Source organism: Tachysurus fulvidraco, chromosome 9 (genome assembly GCF_022655615.1).
Source record: "Tachysurus fulvidraco isolate hzauxx_2018 chromosome 9, HZAU_PFXX_2.0, whole genome shotgun sequence".
Taxonomy (NCBI): Eukaryota; Metazoa; Chordata; class Actinopteri; order Siluriformes; family Bagridae; genus Tachysurus; species Tachysurus fulvidraco.
In genome coordinates, this window is record NC_062526.1 from 24,683,441 (window position 1) to 24,708,440 (window position 25,000).

The window sequence follows — 25,000 nt, forward strand, 5'->3', positions numbered from 1 at the left end:
TCTAGTGTGTTAAGTCCCAGGTTTGAGTCTGATTGTCTTTGATTTTAGATTCAAAACCTTCACCAGCTCTCTTTGTGCTGTTTATACCGAAATAAATCCGATAAGTAACAGCTACACCTACACATGTTCTGATGCCTGAGGTCCTTGGGGTTTTTTTTTTATTCAGCTTAACTTCAGGGTTAATTTGACAAAGGTGAAAAGGTCTATAAAGCAGTACCCATGTAAGAGTTCCAGTGGCACATGCTAAGAAGCAAAAGACACACACACTTGAGTCATGGACCACAGGCATCGGAACCAATGGTACAGTACTAACCACTACAGCAGTATTGGTGTTGCTTATTGGGGTTGGGGGTTCGATTCCCACCTCCGCCTTGTGTGTGTGGAGATTGCATGTTCTCCCCGTGCCTCGGGGGATTCCTCCGGGTACTCCGGTTTCCTCCCCCGGTCCAAAGACATGCATGGTAGGTTGATTGGCATCTCTGGAAAATTGTCTGTAGTGTGTGTGTGTGCGTGTGTGTGTGATTGAGTGTGTGTGTGCCCTGTGATGGGTTGGCACTCCGTCCAGGGTGTATCCTGCCTCGATGCCCGATGACGCCTGAGATAGGCACAGGCTCCCCGTGACCCGAGAAGTTCGGATAAGCGGTAGAAATGAATGAATCCAATGATGAGTCCATGGGACTAACCACCACACCAGAGGTGATACCACACCATAGGACTCAAGCCAGGGACCTCACACACCAGGGTCTGTGGCACAACCTTCTAGACCAGCAGTTCCCAAAGGTCATTTCCAGACACTTTATTTATTTATTTATTTTTATTTATTTATATGTTAAAAACGATTATAATGATGTCCCTTTTGGATAACTTTCACAAGTGTTTCCCTGAAGGAGGTCACCATTCAATGTAACCACGGCAAATCATCTGGCATCAGATACGGAAGCTGCGCTGATAGAACTTTCAACCGATCGAACCCTCAGAGAACGGCATCTGACGGCAAGACGCTGGATGAGTTCTGGGTTTCTGTCACGCTGGAATATCCACAGTTGTCGAAAACCGTGTTGGATGTACTGATGCAATTTGGCTCAACGTACAGTATTTATGCATAAAGACATTCTCCGTGCTGACTTACATTGAGAATAAACACAGGTCACGGCTTAACGTGCGGGTGGCGAGCTCCAAAACTGAACCTAGAGTGGACCTGCTTTTCTCCGCGCACATTAGCCGTTTGTTTCTGAATACATTTACAATTACAATACTATTATACATGACGTTATAATTATTTGGGGGGGTGGGTGGGTGTTGTGGGTCATCAGCAGTCTAATACCGGGGGTCGCGGTCTGAAAAGTTTGGGAACCCCTGTTCTAGACCACAACCAGACATGAAGAAACATTGATTATTGTCTTTTGTCTTAATAAATGACTCAAAGTGCGAGTGATGGTGAGATGGTTTGTGGAGGAGGAGATGCTCAAGGTTCGACGATCATCGCTTTCATGTAGATTCTCTGACTTGCGTACAAGAGGAAAGTGAACAGGACACAGAACACGTAAAGGTGAGATGTTTATGCTCCAGTCACTGGACCTTCACCTAGCAGAGAGTGTGGGGATGAGTAGGATTCACAGCGATGACCAATAAACTGTGATACTGTACAAGATGTTTACCACAAAGACACCATGCTCCACACAGAGCTCCTAGGCTTATAGCACCTTGGACTTTTAACCTTCTTGACCCATGAAAATTTTGCTCTAAATTGCCTCCAGGTGGACAAACAGAACCTTGCGCCTTTTTTTTAAATTAAAACGTCAATTAAAAGTCGCGCAAGTCCGATTTAATTCAGAACAAAGATTCATCTGGTGAGATTAGAACTTTTGTTCTGCTCGTACAGTGCCCTCCACAATTATTGGCACCCCTGTTTAAGATGTGGTCGTGGACGTCTAAAAATTCTCCTTTTTTTAAAACAACATAGAACCCAAATGCAAAAAAAAGGAAGAGAAAAACCTCAACCTTTCATTTAAGTTACATTACTTTGGTGGTAAAAAAAAAAATAAAAATCACATTTAGAAAAAAACAACAACTTGAAATAATGTGTCCCACAATTATTGGCACCCCTAAGAATTCCTCTGCAAAAATGTAATTGAGATTTTTTTTAAATATATTTTTCTGTAGCTGCTAAAGTCGGTCAAGGTATCTAGGAACTTTTAATTAGTAATTCATGACTTCCTGGATGATCTAGAAAGATTGTGCAAAGAAGAAAGTGGTGAAAGATCCCTCTCTCTGTGTTCTCCAATCTTGTGAAACGTTATAGGAGGAGATTAAGTGCTGTCTTGTTGGCAAAAAGGGGGTTGTACAAAGTATTAACATCAGGGGTGCCAATAATTGTGGGACACATGATTTCAAGTTGTTGTTTTTTTTCTAAATGTGTGATTTTTTTTTTTTTTTACCACCAAAGTAATGTAACTTAAATGAAAGGTTGGATTTTTCTCTTTTTTTTGCATTTAGGTTCTATGTTGTTTAAAAAAAAAAAGGAGAATTTTTAGACGACCACATCTTAAACAGGGGTGCCAATAATTCTGGAGGGCACTGTATGTTTGACACAATGTTTGTGTATGTGTGTAGCAGTTTGACACAACTTTGTGTTATTTTACAACTACAGCCCAACCGTTTTGGATGATGCTGCACCAGAGAAAGTGAAGCGAGTGAGGCTTCGATCCTACCGGTAAGTTCATCCTGTAAACAAGGCATATTAAAGATATTTTTTTCCAAAAATATAAATATGTCTATCTATTGTTAAAGATCAAGATGTCTGCTTTCTGTGTTCTTCCCCCCAAAATATTCCCTATAGTGTAATAAAAACAAACACGTCCTTCCTTTTTTAGATCTTGCCTAGCGAAGCTCCCTCTTCTTAATAATAGGTGTATTATGCATCGTAAGCAGCATTGGGGTTACGCTGTACACACTCCTGCCCCCAGAGATAGAGTCAGAGAGACAGAACCCTGGACCAAGAGCATGTCCCTGACTCTCCACACAATCAATCAGCTCCACGATGCATTATTAACTTGCAAGGTCCTAATAAAACACGATGACCTTCGATTTGCCACGGCTTCCCCCGCCTTTTCCCTGAACCGCCTGGCACCCACCTACAGCGCGATCTTCCCGGTCGGCACGCTTTCCTACCTTCTGCTCATTCATAGACTTCACGCCTGAATTTTCTCCTGACTGTGCACGGAGTTGTGAAAGTTAACTTTGTTCGAAGAGAAGGAGGCGGATGTTCGGTTCGCGAGTGTGTCTTCCAGCAAGTAATGTCACACCTGATTTGCATATATTTGCAGAGCTTTTAGAAAATGTTCCAAACAGCCCCTAGAGTGGCTAAATATCCTTCAGCATTCGTGTCGTGGATGACTAATTAGGGCAAGCGTTCGAGGTTTGACTTTCTCCCTCCACGTCTCATAAGCCTTCTACTCTCTCTGAACATCCGTAAGTCCAGACTGTTCTTTATATAGCACTGTTTTCCTTCCGTCTTTTCTCAAAAACGTACGGGATCTTTGGGTATATTTACATGATTCTTAATATAGATCGTTGAAGAAGATATTGTTTCTCAGAACCATTTAACTATACGACTCTCGCTGATTCAGTGTCACTGAGGGCATCTACAGTGATGTATATGATCCCAGATTCTTCTGGGATGGTTCTAAATGGAGGAGTTTCTTCAGCCTTGTTAGATGTTACAGGTAGATGCTCTTACTTTCCCCATGTTAGGTGTCTCAAGATATTAATTGTGAGAAGTTTTGAAACTTCCATCCATCCATCTTCTGTACCACTTATATATTTACATGTCCAGTTAGACTCTGTGATACTAAGGAGATCTGAAGTCCATGATCCTTACACCAATACAACATTTGTTTGACTGTATATTACAATCACACCCCCAGTGTCACCCATATGAGGATGGGTTCCCTCTTGAGTCCGGTTCCTCTCAAGGTTTCTTCCTTTACTAATATAAGGGAGTTTTTCCTTGCCACTGCTGCCTGAGTCACCTCAGACTTGCTCATTGGGGATAAATACATACAGACTGTGAACTATACTACATATAATCTACTAATAATCTTGAATTTTTTATTCTGTCAGTTCTTTTTCTTTTATTATTCTTATTTCCTTTATCATTCCTTATGTTTACCTTCTGCTCTATGTTTATGTTCTGTAAAGCTGCTTTGAGACAACGTCTATTGTAAAAAGTGCCATACAAATTAGGCGTTTCCTCAAGGCACCATATGTAATGGAGGGGAGAATAGGCAGATATTAAATTTGATGTTATTTAACCACTAGCACGATCTAGCATGAGCAGAAATCGGCTTTCATTTCCATGATTTTTCCACTCTGTGATTTACAAAAAGTTTTTTTTACTTCTGTATACCATGCTGCAATTCTTCCTTCTCGGTTTAGAGCTGAAAGCCTTGTTCTTGTAGGTTCCTCCTCTGAGATAGTCATCAAGCCCACAGCCCAGACTGCTATCATTTATTCACATCTGTCAATAAAGGCACAGAATAAGAGATGGAGTGGGTGTGGAGACAGGCAGAGGCAAGCAAAGCTCCGATAGAAAATCCAGACAAAAGGAATCCTTGATCAACCTACTTTGTAGTGCCTTTTTCCAGAAGTCCTTGCAAGCACATATCGATGAAGTCCAAATTGTCTCGCCTTAGGGCAAGGCGAAAGTCCTCTGCTTTGCGTTAGCTTATAAATATTCACGAGAGCGGATATGGCTCGGCCGATTTGCGTGAGGTGAATGATCACTGTGAAATGAGTGCTGATTATCGGGGGGGGGGGGGGTGTTATGAATGTATTCACATTAATGATCAATGGTTGTAACAATGCGTATTAGTGTTATAAATGTTACTTATGTTGTAGGAAATGTAAAAGAGCAAATGCATCATATATCGGTTTGATTAAAGAACGGGTGATAAAACCTAATACTTATACGGACGCTGATATTAAATCTTCCAGTAATGTAGCTCAGCCATTGCAGAGCCTCTTGTACCGCAGACACACTAACATTCTCTCTTTTTATAGGGTGCCATTTCTTTTGTGCCAATTCATTCGATGTATTTGCTTTTATTGACTGCATGCAGTCATTATTATTCATTCATTTTCTACCGCTTATCCGAACTTCTCGGGTCACGGGGAGTCTCAGGCGTCATCTGGCATCGAGGCAGGATACACCCTGGACGGAGTGCCAACCCATCGCAGGGCACACACACTCTCATTCACTCACACACTCACACACTACGGACAATTTTCCAGAGATGCCAATCAACCTACCATGCATGTCTTTGGACCGGGGGAGAAAACCCCGGAGGAAACCCCCGAGGCACGGGGAGAACATGCAAACTCCACACACACAAGGAGGTGGCGGGAATCGAACCCCCAACCCTGGAGGTGTGAGGCGAACGTGCTAACCACTAAGCCACCGTGTCCCCCAGTCATTACTATAAATCATTTTATGCAAACTTAGGAAATCTCAAAGGATATGGACATTTTTTTTATGAATTAGATTTTCATACGTATCAAATGCATTTACTTTGTTAGCCTCAAAATCTAGTCTATTGTGTACATTTTACTGATTCATTGCAATCTTCAGATTCTTCCTTTTTGCTTTTAGCCAACATTCTGAATTATGTTAGCGATGAATCCCTAAAATATAGTCTTGCTAAAAAAAAAATAAAAAAAAAATAAGACCGGTTGACTTCAGGTCTTTTCTCCATATACGCACTTTGCGAGGCTCGGAACTTGAGACTATATAAAATGTCACCGTTTAAAGCTGCATAGAAAATCTAAAAAAGGTCAATATGTCAACTGTGGCTAAATGAAGTTCTTACTAGCACTTCATTATCATCATGTGACACTCAAAGATCTCTTGAGGAGGTATAAACCCTAGCTGGATGATGTGAGGTCCATGACATACTGTTGATTTCAGTAATCAAAACCTGCCTAATCGCATCAAGTGGCCGTTTATTATCTGACTCCGAAACCCTGGGTCGATTTATTCTTATAAATCCGACAGAGGATGGAAATGATACTATAACTTTCGATGCTAATTCTATAAATCACCGGAAAGGCGACTATGTGTTTTAAATCAGGGGTTGGTTTTGCACCTTAAACACCTTTCAAGTCCTCATAACCATGACTTATGGTGCTTCATTGGAGAGATAGTAACATTTCGTTGCTGTGATTAATCACCGTGACCCTTCTTTCTGTATTACGTAGAATTGTTAATCTGTTCATTTTTCAGTGAGCTTAAGAGCCTTTTTAAAATATCATTCAGGATTAACATTAATGTAGAGATGTTATTAAAAGAACAATAATAATAATAATAATAACTAGAACGGTACATTTCCTAAAGAAAATGTTAATGTGCTTGCACGTGGCAAGTTCCCCTCATCGTGCTGAGTGTTTTGATATGTCACATGTCCATGTTGTGCTAAATTTTTTATTTTGCTAAATTTGGGGGCGGGGCTACATGTGACGTCAGTTCCCCTCATCGTGCTGAGTGTTTTGATATATGACATGTCCATGTTGTGCTAAATTTTTGATTTTGCTTGAATTTTAGGAATTTCCCATTCATTTCTATGGGACTTTTTGGGCCGCTTTTTCGTCCGCTGTGCGAACATCGTTGGTCGGATCGCTTATAAAAGTCATAGCACACCTCTCCTCAATGAGCGTCATGAGCCGGTCGATTTGACACCTCATTTATGGGTCTAGGACAAAAGCTGCGGGACAAGTAATTTGCCGAAAAAGTGTCCGGAATAATAATAATAATAATAATAATAATAATAATAATAATAATAATAATAATAATAATAAGTATGCAAGAGAATAAGAATGTGCTTTGCAAGCACATTAATTACAATTAAAAAAATCAACATACCTAATAGATAAATAAAAGCAATACTGTATATCTGTTATTTCTTTACATTCCGGACACAAAGAGTGTTAATTAGTCGATCTGTTGGTACTTGACCCTTATTAACCTCAGGATCATGCATTACGTACCATATGTCCCGTTCTCCTCGGTGAGATACCTTCTAACCGTATCTAAAGATCAGCACTGCATTTGCGTCGCGGTGGAATCGTCGTCCCTCATTAATAGATAAATATGGAAGCATCTTATTCAAATCAATTTATCTGTAATAAAATTAGGGTTATTACCCCAGCAGATGGCGGGAGACCAAAATCTCCTTTTAACGCATTGTTATTGTCTATTTCGGTAATTTCATCACATCAACACTAACCGAATAGGGATTAGACAGAGAGCTGTGGATTCTAAATCGTTTTATATGCTTTTCATAACACGTTATAGCAAAGCAGTGCAAATTTGAGCAGACGCGAATAAAACGTGAACGCCGCCGGTGGAAAAAGAGGACACCGTGATCAGGCTGTGATCAGGGTTAATAAGCTATGATGGGCCTCACGATCAGGGAGCCGGGTGCTTCATGCAGGTCTGAGCTTTTATAAATAGCTAGTGAAAGAAAGTATATATTTTGTGGAGGCAAACTGTTGGAGTTAGAAAAGGGGATATTTATAATATTATTAACATTATAATAATAATGGAATGTTCATGTCAGGCACAGTAAGTGGAGTATTCAAAGAAATCTTTAAAGTGCATAACTATCCATCCATCCATGCATCCATCCATCCATCCATCCATCCAGCCATCCAACTATGCATCCATCCATCCATCCATCCATCCATCCATCCATCCATCCATCCATCCATCCATCCAACTATTCATACATCCAACTATCTATCCAGCCATCCAACTATGCATCCATCCAACTATGCATCCATCCATCCATCCATCCATCCATCCATCCATCCAGCCATCCAACTATGCATCCATCCATCCATCCAACTATTCATACATCCAACTATTCATACATCCAACTATCTATCCATCCATCCAGCCATCCAACTATGCATCCATCCGACTATGCATCCATCCATCCATCCATCCATCCATCCAACTATTCATACATCCAACTATCTATCCATCCATGCATAGATCCATCCAGCAATCCATCCATCCATCCATCCAACTATTCATACATCCAACTATCTATCTATCTATCCATCCACCCATCCATCCATCCATCCATAGATCCATCCAGCAATCCACCCGTCCATCCATCTATCCATCCATCCAACCTGTTCTCGCGCTTTAAATAATAAAACATTAAAACTTGACAATAAAAAAACCCAACAGTTTTATCCATGACTGTTAAATGCACTAAAACTGGAGACTCCTTCCGTTTATTCTAAATAAACATCTCCTGTCAGAAAACCCGATCAACACTGATGGGGCTGTTAAAAAGTCGCTTTAGCTTTAAAAAGCTAAAGGAAATCGTTTTCACTGAAACTCCTAAACTATTTATTTCATGTTATAGAAATGAATCAAAAACATTCTGACCAATCAGAATCGAGCCACCGGTAACACAGTGGTAAAACAAATGGAGGAAGATATGGGAACGGTAGGAAAGTCGTGGGTTGTTTGAGGGTGGTGAAGGAAGTTCAGAAAAGCCACTGATGATTGTGCACGTGGAAAAAGATCTGTTATTTAAAGAGTTAAAAGAAAGCAAAACTCGAGTTCATCCACATCCGGGTCCACAAAAGAGTGCAGCTGTAAAACGTTATGCTGCACAACTGGAGATAAGTGCAGTTTAAAAAAGGATTAGAAAATGTTGACAGCCTCTATCATCTCAACGCGGTAATAGAGGCCTGAATAATGTACCGCCGTAACTATCTGTGAACGTACTGGAAATGTGAGCTCAGACAGAAATAAACAGCACACAAAGCAGTTGTCAAATGATATCACTGCACAGGCAGAAAACGAAACAAAAAACGACAACAACAACAACAAGAACGTGTGGCATGTTAACGTGTGCCGACTGAAAGCGCCATGACCTCCAACACTCTATAGTGTTAAAAGGTCTGCGATATCACACACACTATTACCACATTCAATCTAATCTGAAGTGCCTCTAGGGGACTGGTACAAGATTTAATAAAGCTGAATGTGGTAGCTTAGTCAGCTAAAGACTTGTACACAGGAACACACACACACACACACACACACACAAACACACTGCAGCATACAAGTAAATCATAATGCGCAGTACATAATAATAACTTGTTCTTTAAATCATTTTAATTAATTCTCTTATTTATACGACGTCATTTCAATATGGCAGACGAGCCACATAAATGCATTAAAAAAAGAAAGAAATTACGTGTATCTGTTCATTGCTCAGGGGGACATGGTGGCTTAGTGGTTAGCACGTTTGCCTCACACCTCCAGGGTAGGGGGTTCGATTCCCGTCTCCGCCTTGTGTGTGTGGAGTTTGCATGTTCTCCCCGTGCCTCGGGGGTTTCCTCCGGGTACTCCGGTTTCCTCCCCCGGTCCAAAGACATGCATGGTAGGTTGATTGGCATCTCTGGAAAATTGTCCGTAGTGTGTGTGCGTGTGAGTGAATGAGAGTGTGTGTGTGTGCCCTGCGATGGGTTGGCACTCCGTCCAGGGTGTATCCTGCCTCGATGCCCGATGACGCCTGAGATAGGCACAGGCTCCCCGTGACCCGAGAAGTTCGGATAAGCGGTAGAAAATGAATGAATGAATGAATGAATGTTCATTGCTCAGGGGCCCATCGGTGGCAACCTGGTGGACATGGGATTTGAACTCCCAACCTTCCAATTGGTAGTCCAACACCTTGACCACTAGGCTACCACATTCACAATATTGTATGCTTTCTAGTTGAAATAAGATTTTATTTATATAAAGTTAACAAAATCTAACTTGTCTCTTGGATGTTTCACATCATTAAATGCCCCTACAGATGGATAAAAAAAATGTATTCTTGGACAAATAATTCTAATGTAATTGTTGGCAAATTGGTGGGTTTAAGAGGAATATAGTCCTTCAGAATATGCTTTCAATGCAAAATAACCACCTCCAGGACGATAATGGAGTATTTTCCTATAACAGCAACTTGTTTGTGTTTTGTTCCTTAAATCTGGCAAACTCATCCCTGATTGATATGCCAAGCACTCGTCTTTAAAACAAAGACTCTCCTCATTTGTGCCTGCCCATTCCCCCCTGAGCGCTTATTACATTTAACATTGAATAAGTTTTCAAATAGCATCTGTGCTGAAGCCCGTTCCCATAAACCGCCATCTGTGTCTGCTTTTTATTTTGGATGGATAAAGGACAAAAAGTCAGCTGTGATCTGTGACCAATCAGTGTGCACGCTAACGCCAAGTGCTACTCGATTTAAAACATCACACACGAATGTGAATCAGGCCATGAACTACTGCTGTAAAAAAAGTGACGATAATGAACAACAAGTGGATTGTGGTGCTACCTCACATCTCCAGGGTTCCTGGGTCAATCCTGATCACTCGATCTGGCTCGCATACCTGTGGATGTGTGCTTGCATGGACTGGTGTCAAATCCACGGTATATATTCCTGCCTCATGCTCAGAGATTCCTAGATTTACTGTGACCCTGACCAGGATAAAGTGCTTACTGAAGATGAATGAAATATTCAATACTGTAAAGTCTGCCACAAGGGTTACTCTAGAATCCATAGGGTGGTTGTTAATGATCAAGGGAGAAATTACTATAGGGTTATTACTGTATAGGGTTCAACATAGAACATTTAAGGTTCTCCAAGGAGTTCTTCAGAAGAACACAGAAACACGAGATATAATTTTCTGCTTCTTCCTTTGAGGGGCTTCTTTCTGGGACTAGATCCCATCAGATCCCATGGTATCCAACAGATTGCAACAACAAAGCAGACTCCTTTATCCAGAGCAACTTATGTTTTTATCTGAAGGTTACAGCTTCCTAGCAGTGGCAGCTTGGTGGACCTGGGATTCAAACTCAGAACCTTCCAAGCAGCAGTCTGACATCTTAACCACTAGGCTACCACATCCGGTGTCTTATTGACATGTCATTAAGCTTATTGAGATCAGTTTTGAACTGGAGTGATGTAGCGGAGGTTGAAAAACAATCAGAACTAGAATTTTAAAAACCCAGTGCTCATACTGCTTACATTTTACACCCCCCTCTGCTTACAGAAGGGGTTTCCTCTGGGTACACCAGTTTCCTCCCCCGGTCCAAAGACATGCATGGTAGGTTGATTGGCATCTCTGGAAAATCCGTCCGTAGTGTGTGAGTGTGTGAGTGAATGAGAGTGTGTGTGTGCCCTGTGATGGGTTGGCATTCTGTCTAGGGTGTATCCTGCCTCGATGCCCGATGACGCCTGAGATAGGTACAGGCTCCCCGTGACCCGAGAAGTTCGGATAAGCGGTAGAAAATGAATGAATGAATACATCTACAGATAGAATCATTGTAAAAAGGTTAAGGGATACAGCACGTTTCAATGAAACCTGGTGGTGGTAGCTCCACAATTAAGGTGTTGCACGTCTGCCCTAATGACCCCAACACCACCAACCTGCCACTGCTCAGCTGTATAAATGACATAACCAGATAATGGTGTCTTCCAAATGTGGTAAACTGTTTGTCAGAACTTTTAATCATCTATGTAGATGACAACAAACGAGTTCCTTATAACATTTAACTGACTATAACAGAATATTTGGCGTATTAAAAGAAAAAGAAGATTTGATCCAAACCGACTTTGAGAATAATTAATGATCTTGTGGGTGTGTCTTCATGTCACTGTTTGATCGTATGGTTGTTTTAACGCACCGACAGTTGAACTATCAAAGCGCAGCTACAGTATAACTTCGCCTCAGCCGGCGTCGATTTATTATTACCCGCGCGTCTCGCTGAATTCTTTTGATCAGTCCGAGAACTTGTAGCATGACATTTTCATAAAACAATACCAATGACACGGTGAATGTATGACTCAGATGATTAGTTCTAGCTGGAGGGCTCGTCATCTTGTCAAGTATCTGTTTGTGTTTCCCATCTCACCTAACGTAACGCTCCTCTTTACATAAATGTCAACCGCAACACCAAAAAAAGATATCAGCAAAGGAGATCTGAATAAGTGCCAGCTCCTGCGCCTGAGGCCGTCTGAAAACCGACATGACAAGTATTTCTGTTATGTCCCGTGAATAAATAAAAGGTGCTTGTCCTCTGAAATGAAATTATTATTTCTTACCCCGCATTCCTGTATTTTTCCCTGCTTTTGGCTATGTATTATTTTTTTTGAGATTAAAAAAAAGGTTGTATGGGGCATTCAAAAAGATTAAAAATGTTCCACCTGTGACAGCTAGAGCTATTAATCATGGAGCATATTTCCTTTGAAAGAATGAAATTGTGTATTTATAGAAGCAATTCGGAGTACCCGCTGTACCCGCTATCAGATTTTGATGGATGTTGAACAGGTTGCTATGGGCATGTCTTGGAAAAAAGAGATCAAGCATCACATCCACCCACACTAACACTTACACCAACACCTACACCTGCATGTCTTCATTTCTTCACGGTGGACAGACTCTGGTATGATGGTTACACAGTGTACAACTTTGGTACTGTATACAGTGGACTTCTGGCAGAAGATCTTCTACTGAAGGTCTTTAGATCCACCACCTACTGAGCCAAGATGCGCCAGACAAGACGAACGGATTAAAGCCCCGCTGCATCGCTATTTTTTTAAACCTACATTCGAATGGTGCAACTATAACTAAGTAGCTAAAAGGAACTTGTGGGTATTATAAAATATTCCAACATGTTGATGAAACTAAATAAATCTCTGGGTATGTTGTAATTTTTTAACATTAATGATAATTTAAATGGATTAAAAGCGCTTCGGAAGTTCATCCTGTAAACAATACTCCCGAGGTTCCCTTTCAAACCTTGTCTAAGATTTATGTTGGACCAAATGTTATGTGCAATTTAATCCGCAACGGTAAGGCAAACAAGAGAAAACTAATTAACATGATTCATTCGGTCGGTAAGTAACTATGCGGTACACTGAAGAGGAACGAAACTCTTCCGTTGCAGAAAGCTTTGCAGAATCTAAAGCCTTAAGGGTTGTGTATGTTTTTTTTTTCCTTTCACAAAAGCGAGACTACAGAAACACCTCACAGGCAAGTATGGCATTGACCTCTTCATCAGCTTTTGAAGGATCGCTGAGTGATCTTGCATTCTGATGGTGCGGGGAAAAAACTGACACGCCGCCGTCAGTCAAACTGTAAACCGTGTGGAGAGATGTGTTACCTTGATCCATATTGAGCTAAAGAAATCACTATCGACAGCCTTAGCACATGCCAGCAGCCACAATTACAGGTGCATTAGATAATTGTAGTCAAGTTTAGCACTCTAACATAAGATTACCTCCTTGAACCTGCCTTCAAGTCCTGCCTACAGGCTAATAGCATGCTAATTGCCTTGAGGTTCGACTGACCTATAATCTTCACAAATCAACTGCTTTATAGCTAAATTCTAATACCCAAGAAATTCAACTGATCACTGATTAATTTGTTTAAATTTCAGAGTGTATTTGCTGTCCTGTATTTATTTCCTTTGAAATGAACTCTCATAGGGGGGAGCACGGTGGCTTAGTGATTAGCATGTTTGCCTCACACCTCCAGGGTTGGGGGTTCGATTCCCGCCTCCACCTTGTGTGTGTGGAGTTTGCATGTTCTCCCCGTGCCTCGGGGGTTTCCTCCGGGTACTCCGGTTTCCTCCCTCGGTCCAAAGACATGCATGGTAGGTTGATTGGCATCTCTGGAAAAGTGTCCGTAGTGTGTGAGTGTGTGAGTGAATGTGTGTGTGTGTGTGTGTGCGTGTGCCCTGCGATGGGTTGGCACTCCGTCCAGGGTGTATCCTGCCTCGATGCCCGATGACGCCTGAGATAGGCACAGGCTCCCCGTGACCCGGGAATAGTTCGGAAAAGTGGTAGAAAATGAATGAACTCTCATAAGGTTTTCAGCTGATCATCACTACTAGTACATGCTAGCTAGCGTTGTTCTTCGTTGCAAGAGTCAACTTGTTACAGCCAGTGTTATTATTTATTCATTCTACAGTATTACAGAATTAGTGATATATTTCTACAGAAGTGGTTCATCCAAAGCTCATCGAATCGTACTATAAGTTTCACATCCAGCTTCATCGCCTTCAAGATGTAGGAATACATTTCTCTATCTTGGGAAAGCACTACCATTGTTTATTTATTTGCCAGCAATCAATCTATCGCATAATGGTATTTTTTAGTCTTCTTGCATCTTGAAGTAGTTCCTTCCAACTTGTAGGTCTCCAATCTTTTAAAATATTACTATTAATATTGCTACATGTGTTTCTGTGCAAGAGACTGCACAGAACTCCTGGCAGCGTATATGAGAGTTTGTTTTAAGATCACACAGAACCTTTTTTGAAGGCCAAGTTTCCAGGTTTCAGTTCTTTTGTCCAAAACTCCAAAAACATACAACTCCACAAAGCACCCTTTAGGACCTCTTAGTATTAAGTGTTCTCAAAACCGTTCAGTCGTGTTCAGGATTCTTCGTGAAACAAAGCAGCTCTTTGTCTGCTCTGAGAGGCGTGCGAGCTGATGGGCTGCAGAAGAGAGGCAGACGTTTGCTCCACCCTGAACACGGGAAAGGAGTGGAGAGGAGGGACTCCTAAATCAAGCTCAATTCTTCCTCGCTCATAGTCTTCATTTGCAAACCGGGACTAATTCTATCGGCCACTCAGGGACTTCCCTGATTTCTCTTTTCATCTCTATGCGTCCAGAAGGCTGGAAGTTTTAAGCGTTTAGCTGGAGCGGCAGTTATAAATCGCAGAGTGGTGTTTCGAGTGTGATGATATAATGCTTCTATTATGGAGCATTGAGATTAAGCTCTCTCTTTATGTCTATTTATGTGTGTGTGTGTGTGTGCGAGTGTGTATTAAGACTGAGTACTTCCATTTAAATGTTAAACATATGGAAGGGATAGAACACTAGGGGGTGTGGTGTTAAAGGAAACCAATCAACAAAGAGCTATATACAAAAGCAATGCTTTTGCTAATGCTAAGAATTTAATACCAATTTTTTTTATGACATGGAATATTCATCTGTACATTTATCTCATTTATACAACTAAGCAGTTGATGGCCTTGCTCAGAAACACAGCAGTGGCTTGTTGATGGTCTTGGGATTTAAACCCACAACTTACTGATTTGTAGTCCAAGAATTAACCTTTATAGAGACAAGCTGTACCTTTTATACCAGTCATATATCATTCACCATTCTCCTGAATCTGGCCATTTAGAACCACCGAAGAACCTGCAAACGCTTCCCTAAATACAAGAGTATCCAGACCATCCACTTAATGGATCCATTAGTAGCTTCAACTATTTTTTAGCTTACTGATTGCTGACACATGTGTTGAGCCGCCTTAACTCCTCCTGTGGCTGTAAGGAATCAAATCCCAGAAGCACCATTCCAACATCTAACATCTCTGGAAAACTATTAGCTACGATTTCAGCAAAAAACTGTACTGTAGTATTAGCAGATGTTTAGGTTAAAAACATCTGTATATAACGCATATGATGTGTAACATCCATTTACAAACGGATTAGAGCGGCTACAGTCGAGGGCAGTCGTGGCCTAATGGTTAGAGAGTCTGACTCGTAACCCGAAGGTTGTGGGTTCGAGTCTCGGGCCAGCCACGACTGAGCAAGGCACCGAATCCCCCCCAACTGCTGCCCAGGCGCCACAGCATAAATGGCTGCCCACTTCTCCGGGTGTGTGTTCACGCTGTGTGTGTGTGTTCACGCTGTGTGTGTGTTCACGCTGTGTGTGTGTTCACTGCTGTGTGTGTGCACTTTGGATGGGTTAAATGCAGAGAACAAATTCTGAGTATGGGTCACCGTACTTACACACCGTACTTACATCACGTCACTACATATCCAGCCAATGAACCAATCAGCCAACTATGGAGTTTCAATCAAGTCAAGAGCTTCAGTTAATATCAATAGTATCATCCGTCAGAATGTAAAAAGTTTTTCTAATTATATAACATTACAAGAAATACAAAACTACAGGGTCGACATAACACTCTGGTATAACACTGTTTTGTTTTAACATCCCACAAAAATGTTTGGCACAGGTGTATTTTCTGTCGCTGTATGCAAAGATTTACCCTGACTACAGGACCCCCTGAAAGAGGAAGCTACCTGGTATTTATGAGATCCGGCGTCGAAGCCCTAAGGAATCTGATCGACACTCAGCTTTAGGCACTTCTGCACTTAGTAACCAAAATGCCTGAGGGGGCCTGAAGGTTTAGCAGCAGATCAGCACACTGTGCACTACATCCAGCCTCGCTAGCCCTGACATCGTGCCTATTATAGATGATGAGCATGTCACCAAGCAGACGACTCAATCCTACAGTTCGGGGCTAAGAGTCAGCTGTGGATTTTTCTCCAAGCTCCCAGTCAGTTTGTGCACCCTGCACACTGACCTTGCATGGAAATGCACTGTAATATTATCAGTGAGAACAACCAGGAGTCCTTCTAACACCTCTAGTTCTTTATCTAACCCCCTTTTTGTGGTGTCTACTGTAGCTATATAAAAAAACCCCACCTTATCAGCACTGTTAGTGTAAACCGGGCCACACGTGGAAGCTTTTTAATGTAAAGAGATATGTCTGGAACCTCCATCTCAAAAAAGGCCAGAGAGTTGTAGAGTTTAAGATAAGACACTCCATTACCAGACCGTTATCAGGAATCGGTGGCTTCAATTGGTGATATTTTCCTGTAGCACCAAACAGAACAAGAAAACTGTGTTACCCTGATAGCTCTCAGGTTTCACATAAGCAACTGTGTCTTATTAAAAAGCATGGCATTCTGACACTCGTGTATTTCCACGCGTGTCCTGTGAGCTACATTGTTTTGCGAGATGCTCTTTTGTTCCCTAGAACGTCTACACCGCTGCCTTTCTGTCAATCCTTCGAGTACGCTCTTTTGTTCGCATGTCCCCTGGGGAAGATAACAATTACGGAAATTGGTCTAATTATGCTGAATATTAGCCTGTTCCAGAAAAAAAAGAAGTAACTACAGGGAAAAAATCACTTAAGGCTATGACATGCTCTCTGGGGAAAGACTTTGTCAGTCCTAAGAGAACCAAACATATGGATGGAAGGCTTGGACGAGACACCGCCGATTCCTTCCAAGCCCACGTTATAAAATCCACCGACCATAAAAACGGACTTTCAACACGTGTCCACCAGGTGCAGCGCGCTCTGATATATGGTAGGTTTTTCCGTTTACTGCTATTGTGCGGTGTCAAAATGATCCCCCCACCCTCACAGGCCACCATTTCCTGCCATTTCCCGTGAAGCCGCCACCCCGAAGAAGCATTAACGTGTAGCGCTTGGAGACAGGGTGAGTGTCGAGGGGCTCAATAATCAGGGCTGCGGCCGAGTAAGGCTGAGATCCTGGCAGGCAGCGGAGAGCCGAGCAGATGGGATTAAGTGGAGATGGAATAAGCCATAATTTCTTTTTTCAAGCATTCAGCACTTCCTCCTCGTATTCGGTTTGTAACATAAATATATATTTAGCTCGGGATCTCTTCAGTCTCAGCAGGGTTTAAACAACTAAGCAAGAAGGCTTCTTTCTTTAGAGTCCCAAGAAGGCGATAATTGGAGTTATACCACAGAACTCATGAATTCTTGAACGCGATTGGTCAAATGGTGCCCTTATTCTAATATATCATATTTATTCTAACAGCTAATTAAAAAAAAAATAACAGAAAAGAATAATCATCGATGCAGTGGAGCGTTTATGTAGAATTTATGGAAGGAGTATCCAGTATCAGCTCTTTATAAAAGTAAAGTTATCTAATTTAGTTTCACTTAATACTTGTATAAGAATGGCTTATTTATTTATTTATTTATTTACTCTCTATTTAATATTTATTCAATTTAATCCATTTTTATCTATTTTCTTTTTTTTTAACAATTTTTTTGACCTTTATTTTTAAAAACTTATTTTTCAGATAATAACAGACTCCAAAAAATCCTCTAAATCAACTAAAAAAAAACAAGCCTTAAAACTTTACTGTACTTTCACAGCCTTAATGTGTCCAATGAGGAAAGGACTAATGGTGGGACGCCGTATGCTAGTTTTACTGCCGCCCAGAGAACGGCGAGACTGGAGGACAGAGGATGCCTTTCCAGATAAGGGTCATCTTAATGCCACATTTCAGCAGCTTTATGTATCCCAAGACGACCGTTTGACGTTCACACATCACTATCTGATGTTGTAATTACACTTACCACATGCGAACACAGGAGCTTTAGCTACTCCTCAATAATGCGCACGGAAGTCTGGACCGGAACGCTTGCTGAATTGCAGCCTCGATGCTGAAAGTAGATATTTTCTCGTTATAGTTTTTCCCCTGTAATGGTTGAGGAGAGTGGAAGAGTGATGGAGTTTGCTCTGGTGCCTCAAAGCCTTTTAAAACTTCCTGTGAGAGGTGTGAAATCTACACTGTAAAACCTTTTTCAGCCCATTAAACATCACTCATGGATAGTTCTCTCAACCATTTCTGACAGGTTAGGATATACGCATTGGCGCACAATTAAGCTTTTCACCGAAGACGGTATAAAGCCGTTCTTCATCTCAGGGAACCTTTTGTCTTTGAAGGTATATCAATTAAAGTCCTCGCTAAGACGTAGCCTAGCTATCTTGCCACGGAGGAATCCTGTTTAGATGTGATGTTTACCTTTTATAGTTCTGATGGAATACTTTCGCTGGTTTAGTCGGATGAAATGTCGCAACATTCAAACTGCCTGAGCAATATTTAAATAAAAACAAAAAACTTGCTCTTAATAAACTTTATAATTATTCGTTATGACACATTTTTATTCAAACGTTTTAATACGTCCTTAAATTTCCCTCCACATATGGCACACCTTGTACTCCAGCCTTTAGAAACCCGAGACGCTTGATTTAGACCTGACGGCTCCTTTTATACCTTCTATCGCTCTCCGTTATTTGACTCCTCAGACCCGCGGCTCACCCTGAGGTCACTTGACAAGGCTAACGTCCTGGCAGGAAGCACCGGGGTCAGCGGTGAGTTCAAAGTCAGGTCACAGCTGCGGGTCTGAGGACAAGCCCGAGATCAAGTCCCCTTCAAGACGAGCTCTGAATTACTGAGCGATGCTAACGGCACCAACTGTCTTAACTAACAACTGTTCCCCTGACAGAGTCTGGAAAACCTGTCAGCGGAGAGGAAAAAAAAAGGAGCTTCAAAGGAGTCGCTTACAGCTTTGGTTTTGATATTATTACATGGGGCAGTCTTCACCTTTGGGCTGTGATTTTTCTTCTCTTTTTTCTTTCCAAGTAACGGATCAAAGACGGGGAGCGTCAATATTGAGCAAGAGAAAAAGAAGACAGGTTGATGACTTTGTTTGGAGGAAAAAGTCTAAGGACCCCCAAAAAATCCCTACCCTTCCTGCCCCTGGGGGTGGATTTCATCTGTGTGTAGTAATTAAACAGGAATTCATTTGAGGTTTCAACTGTAAGAAGCGTGTAGCGGTACGATTAGCTAATGGCTTGTATTAGAGTGAGTGCAGAGTGAGGCGTGGTACAATATTTACAGTTTGTGTGCTAAGTGCTTTAAAATAATAAATAAAGCAAGAGAGATAGATTTGGTCAGGCTTTCAATGTCACCCCGTCACTCGACTGCCCGCCCGATACGCCCCCTTTTTCTTAACTTGTTCCATCGGTCATGAAAAGATGTCTTTGATAATAATAATAACAACGTGTTATCAGGAAGAACAAAGTGCCTGAGATCTAATCAGCCACAGCATAATCCTTCCTGTCTCTGACATCAGCATCATTGTAGCAGGAGTTTGATGAGGACCAAATAATTTAGCTGTCGGTCGTTCCTTCCCTCTTCCCTTTTCCTTTCCCTTCCCCCGCCCTCTGGTTCTCTCTGTCTATCTTTCTCTTGTCTCGTTTTTTTTCTTTCCATCACTCTGTTCTCTCCTGATGCAAGAAAGGAGGCTCATGGTGCAAATTCACACTGAGAAATATGAGATTAATGAGTCTCTGGGCATAAATGACAAATTGTTCCTGGCGACACTCCCCTCCACCTCTACCTCTAATTCTACCTCCACCACCACCTCCCAGAGCTTCATAATTCGCATGACTTCCATCGTATCTGCCTGTGGCGACGCTCTACACAGGCTGAAGTAATATCTCTCGAACAATAGCCGTGGAATTTCTCGAATTCTCCGATGCAATTTGCAGCCTCGAAAGTAATCAGGAGAGCGTCATCCTTATTCAGGACAGAAGTTGCTCTCCCTTCATACCTTAATCCTCACCCCGCTCTTATTCTGGCCTTCTCTCTTGGCATGGTAAGTTCAAGACAATCAATTACAGAGTACCGAGTAATCAATTAAGAGCCAGCAACGCACGTCGCGCCGAAGAAGGAGCTCCATCAGCGTTCTATTTTAAAGCCCTTAAATGCCTCTGAAATCCCTTGCGCTTTCATTACCTTCTCAATTTTTATTTCTTGATGAAACACGGTCAGTTAATCTTATCTGTCCTTCTTGTGTCTAATTCCTAACCGAAGCTACCGCATCTGGATTTGACCCCCCCGACCAAAATAAATAAATAAATAAATAAATAAATAAATAAATAAATAAATAAATAAATAAATAACAAACACAGTTGGCTCGGGGAGTCAACGCGAAACAGGACACGTTGTCATTTCTTCCACATGATTTCCCATTTTGCTTCTCATAATTGCCTGCTTCCTTGAAGTGCACACTTTTTTCAACCAGAGGTTTTAATAAAACAAGATTTATGAGGGGCAGGAGATGGCAGGAGTGTGTGCCGTGTCATACTCAGGAGGCTGGTGGCATATTGCATCAATAAAAAAAGGCTGAACGGATTTATCCGGATGAAACGTTCGGCGAACAAATGAACGTCTGCCACCAGAACTGTAAAAATCAAAACAAAACAAAACAAAAAAAACTACTGAAGAAACCTGAACCTGTTGAGTCACAGGGTAAGTCGTTGACCTGTAATAGAGACACTATTGCTAACACACACACACCCGTATCTAATAACTCAGCCCAAAAAGTGACAGAGATGATTGGATAATGGCAGGTTTGGATCTGCAGGGAACACAACACCAGCCGTAATGATGCGAGAACACCACAGTCCGAGTTTAAGTGGGCATGGTTCGATGGTGGGAAGCAAGAAAGATGTGGGCACTTCAAAAAGAAAGTGCTCTGGTTGATAATAGGGCTCCATTTAGCCATTTAGCGCCGTATCTTATTGCACCCCTTCAAGGGTTTTCACCATTCCATCCAGAGAGCAAAGACAATGCTTCTTCTTATTTGATTCAGACTTGTCCCGACACACAAATGCAACGGTGGGGAAATTTGAGGACGTGGTTTGTTTTGTTTTGTTTCTAGAATAGAAATAACCTATTGCCCTTTCACAGCTCATCAAAACTTTTCCTGCGACTTGTTCTAAATTACAGTGTTCGATACCTCGTGTCAGACCACATTCCTCCAGAGGATTAGCTTTCGCACCGAATGTCCGCTTCAACTCTTGTCATATTCAACCTGAGGAAAGACACAGCAGATGTCACATTCCTGCACATGTTCAGCCATTATTCTGCAAGAGTGCCTCTTCGTCTTAGCCGGCCTATAAAACACAAGCGGTGACGGGCAGGTCGCTTAATGTGCTCGACTTTCTCTCTCTCTCTCTCTCTCTCTCTCTCGCTCTCTCTCTCTCTCTCTCTCTCCTTGTGTCACTAAAGGGAAACGCTGACAGCTCCGAAGCTGTCTGAAATCCACTGACATCTTATTTTCGGCAGCTCTCTGCTGCAAGGGATTAGCCTAAATGGCCATGTGATGGGTCTAAAGAGAGAACCTGGTGTGTGAGAGTGAGGAGTGCATGCTAGGTTTAATTAGAAGACTGGGCAGACATTTGCCAAAAATGCACCCATGAGCATGGCAATGCGCATGAACAAACAAGATCATGGTCCTTGTTAACTACCATTAATTGTAGGTTACCTTCCATAGCATTGAGCAGACGCCATTATCCAAGGCTTGGTTGTGCTTTGCAGTCTCCATCAAAAACCTGCTAACACAAATGGGTCAGGGTCTAACTACGTAATTTCTAATTCTATGAAAATTCGACAGGAAACGATCATATACATGTAAAGGGACAAATCCAAATGCCTGGATCGAAGGATTCCTCAAACGAATCCTATGCTGCTGGCATGGTCTAACATTTTAATCGTCCGCTACCACGACGTTAGTTCTTACCTGCAATAAGTTTCCTTTTGCTCTTTGTACAAAATGGATAAAAAACAGATAACCAGGCTTTCATCTTATTCTGCTATATGCAACCTCTTATTACATGTCTATAAGGACATTTAACTTAAGTAAAGCTCAAGCAGGAGCAACCAATTCCAGATCTACTGTACATGAGTTTCAAGACCTACAGGTGACATGAGCTATGTGTCCCTTACTAGAGTGAATATATGTAGGATAAGAAAACTATCAAGCTAAACCCCTGTCAGAGAGAAATCAGGACAGGTTATTGCAGCAAACAAAATCATGTAATAGCTTAGTGAAGGTATCCAGGGACTGACAGCAAGGGGAGGTTCATTTCACCACCTGGTTGCCAGGGTACAGAAGACTCCTGATGCATATCTTCCTTGTACCTTGAGGGACTGTGGGTCAGATTTAGCTGACATAGTTGCTTAAAGGTAACAGAATGCAGAGCAGGGTTTGATCAGTACCTTTAATTAAAAAAAAATGTGCTTGGTGAACTGGTAGGACTTCAGTTTTTAAATGAAGGCAGACAGTGACTAAGCTGTTCAGACAACCAGGGGAGATCCGTTCCACCAGGTGGTTGCCAGGAAAGAGAAGAGTCCTTGATTGTGGGTCAGGTCAAGTCTAGTTGATTTAGAAACTTGAATTGAACAGGATACAGAACAGGGTTTGATCAGTACCTTCTTTTTCAAAATTGATGCGTAGGCAGGATTCAGTCTTTATTTGAAGGCAGTCGGTAACTCATCTGCTCAGACAGTTAGGGGAAGGTCATTCCACCACCTGAGTACGCAAAAAATTAGATGTCTTCCTCATACCTTATACGGGTTGGTCAAGACGATCCATTCTAAAGACTCCAAGTGAAAAAAACTTTTAGGTGATTAATCACAAGGAGAACCATCATCTGGTTCCCAGAACGTGCAAAAGTCTTGATGCAAATCTTCCTTGTTGGATCTAGAGGTTTAAACGGAACACGATGCTAAGAAGGCTTGACGAGGGCCTTCATGTAGATGCTCAGACTGGAGCAAGTAAAAACAATTCAAATCCTATCTGAATTCCAGATTCACCACTGGCACTAACCGACCCTCATGCTACTTGGTCCTCATTTCCATCACTCCCAGAGAGCCGAGCTATTACGCTCTTGAAAGATATTTCTGATTAGATAACGAGGAAGAGGAAGCAGTGCTTGCTTCCTGATAAAAGAGATGCACAGCTTGTAATTTCTTTAGTTCTAATCCGGGATGCACTTATTTCCAGGGATTTGAGAACAGTGTAACAGATATTGCGTCATCGGGCAGGCGTGGCCTATTTCATAATCTAACCCTAACCCTAGTTTTTGGTTGTTTATTTGTTTTCGAAAATAGCTTAACTGCAAGATAATAAAGCATAATAGATATAAAATATAAAATTTACCTGTATGACTTTTTTGTCCTTCATCATCCATCGTAGGCACGCTCTTTTTTTTTTTTTTCAAGAAACACGCCCACTTTACGTCGTGGTAACAAAACCCCTGTAATTTAGTGAATGCCGTTCTAATCCATCTGAGGGAAAGCTTTACTAGTGAGTACCTTCAAGAACAATCCAAGGAGTCAAATAGAGTTTAATTATTCCCGCTGTTTTAAAAAAGATTGTATTCTTTTTATCTGTATCTATTGACGCCACATTCGACTTGTATTAGACTTGTTATTTCTAGATATGTTTGTTTAGCTGTTTAGTAGCATTGCATTGAAGAACAGAGAGCAAATAAGGTAGCTGATTAATATACCACAAAGGAAGCAGGACTCATCAGAGTCTAGTGTAGTCTATTAGTCTATGTAGTCTATAATGTTGAATTAAAGTGTTGCTCTTGGGGACAGATCATAGGGGATGGAATGGAGGATTTTGGTGCAGCTCAATCATGGAGGATTATGGTGGTGGCTCAGGGGTTGGGATACTGGTTAGGAAATTGAGAGTTCAAATCCCAGCATCACCATGCTGCCACTTTTGAGCATTACATTTAATCCTGAAGGGTCTTAAGACCTCAGTTGTATCTCAATGGTCAGTTGCTTTGGATAAAAACATTCATTCATTCATTCATTTACTACCGCTTATCCGAACTACCTCGGGTCACGGGGAGCCTGTGCCTATCTCAGGCGTCATCGGGTATCAAGACAGGATACACCCTGGACGGAGTGCCAACCCATCACAGGGCACACACACACTCTCATTCACTCACACACTATGGACAATTTTTCCAGAGATGCCAATCAACCTACCATTCATGTCTTTGGACCAGGGGAGGAAACCGGAGTACCCGGAGGAAACCCCCGAGGCACGAGGAGAACATGCAAACTCCACACACACAAGGCGGAGGTGCGAATCGACCCCCAACCCTGGAGGTGTGAGGCAAACGTGCTAACCACTAAGCCACCGTGCCCCCCGGGATAAAAACATCAAAAATGTAAATCAGTATGCATGAACCAAACAATAAAATAAAACCAGTCAGGGAAGAAGTTCAGCACTTCAGTAACTCTTGCGTAAACAGTAAGGACAATTAGGATTCGGCATAGGAATAGAACAAAAATAGATCCGAATTCAGTCAAAACACCACTTTACACCACACTCTTGTCTATCTTGGATTTTGTATTGAACTCTGGCTTGCTGTTGGGGTCTGTTAGTCAAAACATAGCTTTAAAAAAAAAAGCCCAAGTCAGCAGTGAAAATT

General features: G+C 41.7%; 1 long non-coding RNA gene across 1 annotated transcript in view; it reads right to left on the reverse strand.

The window, feature by feature from the left end:
* The window catches only part of LOC125145587, a 53,121-nt gene that overhangs the window by 12,624 nt on the left and 15,497 nt on the right, over nt 1-25,000 (reverse strand). The gene's annotated exons all lie outside the window — the stretch shown is intronic.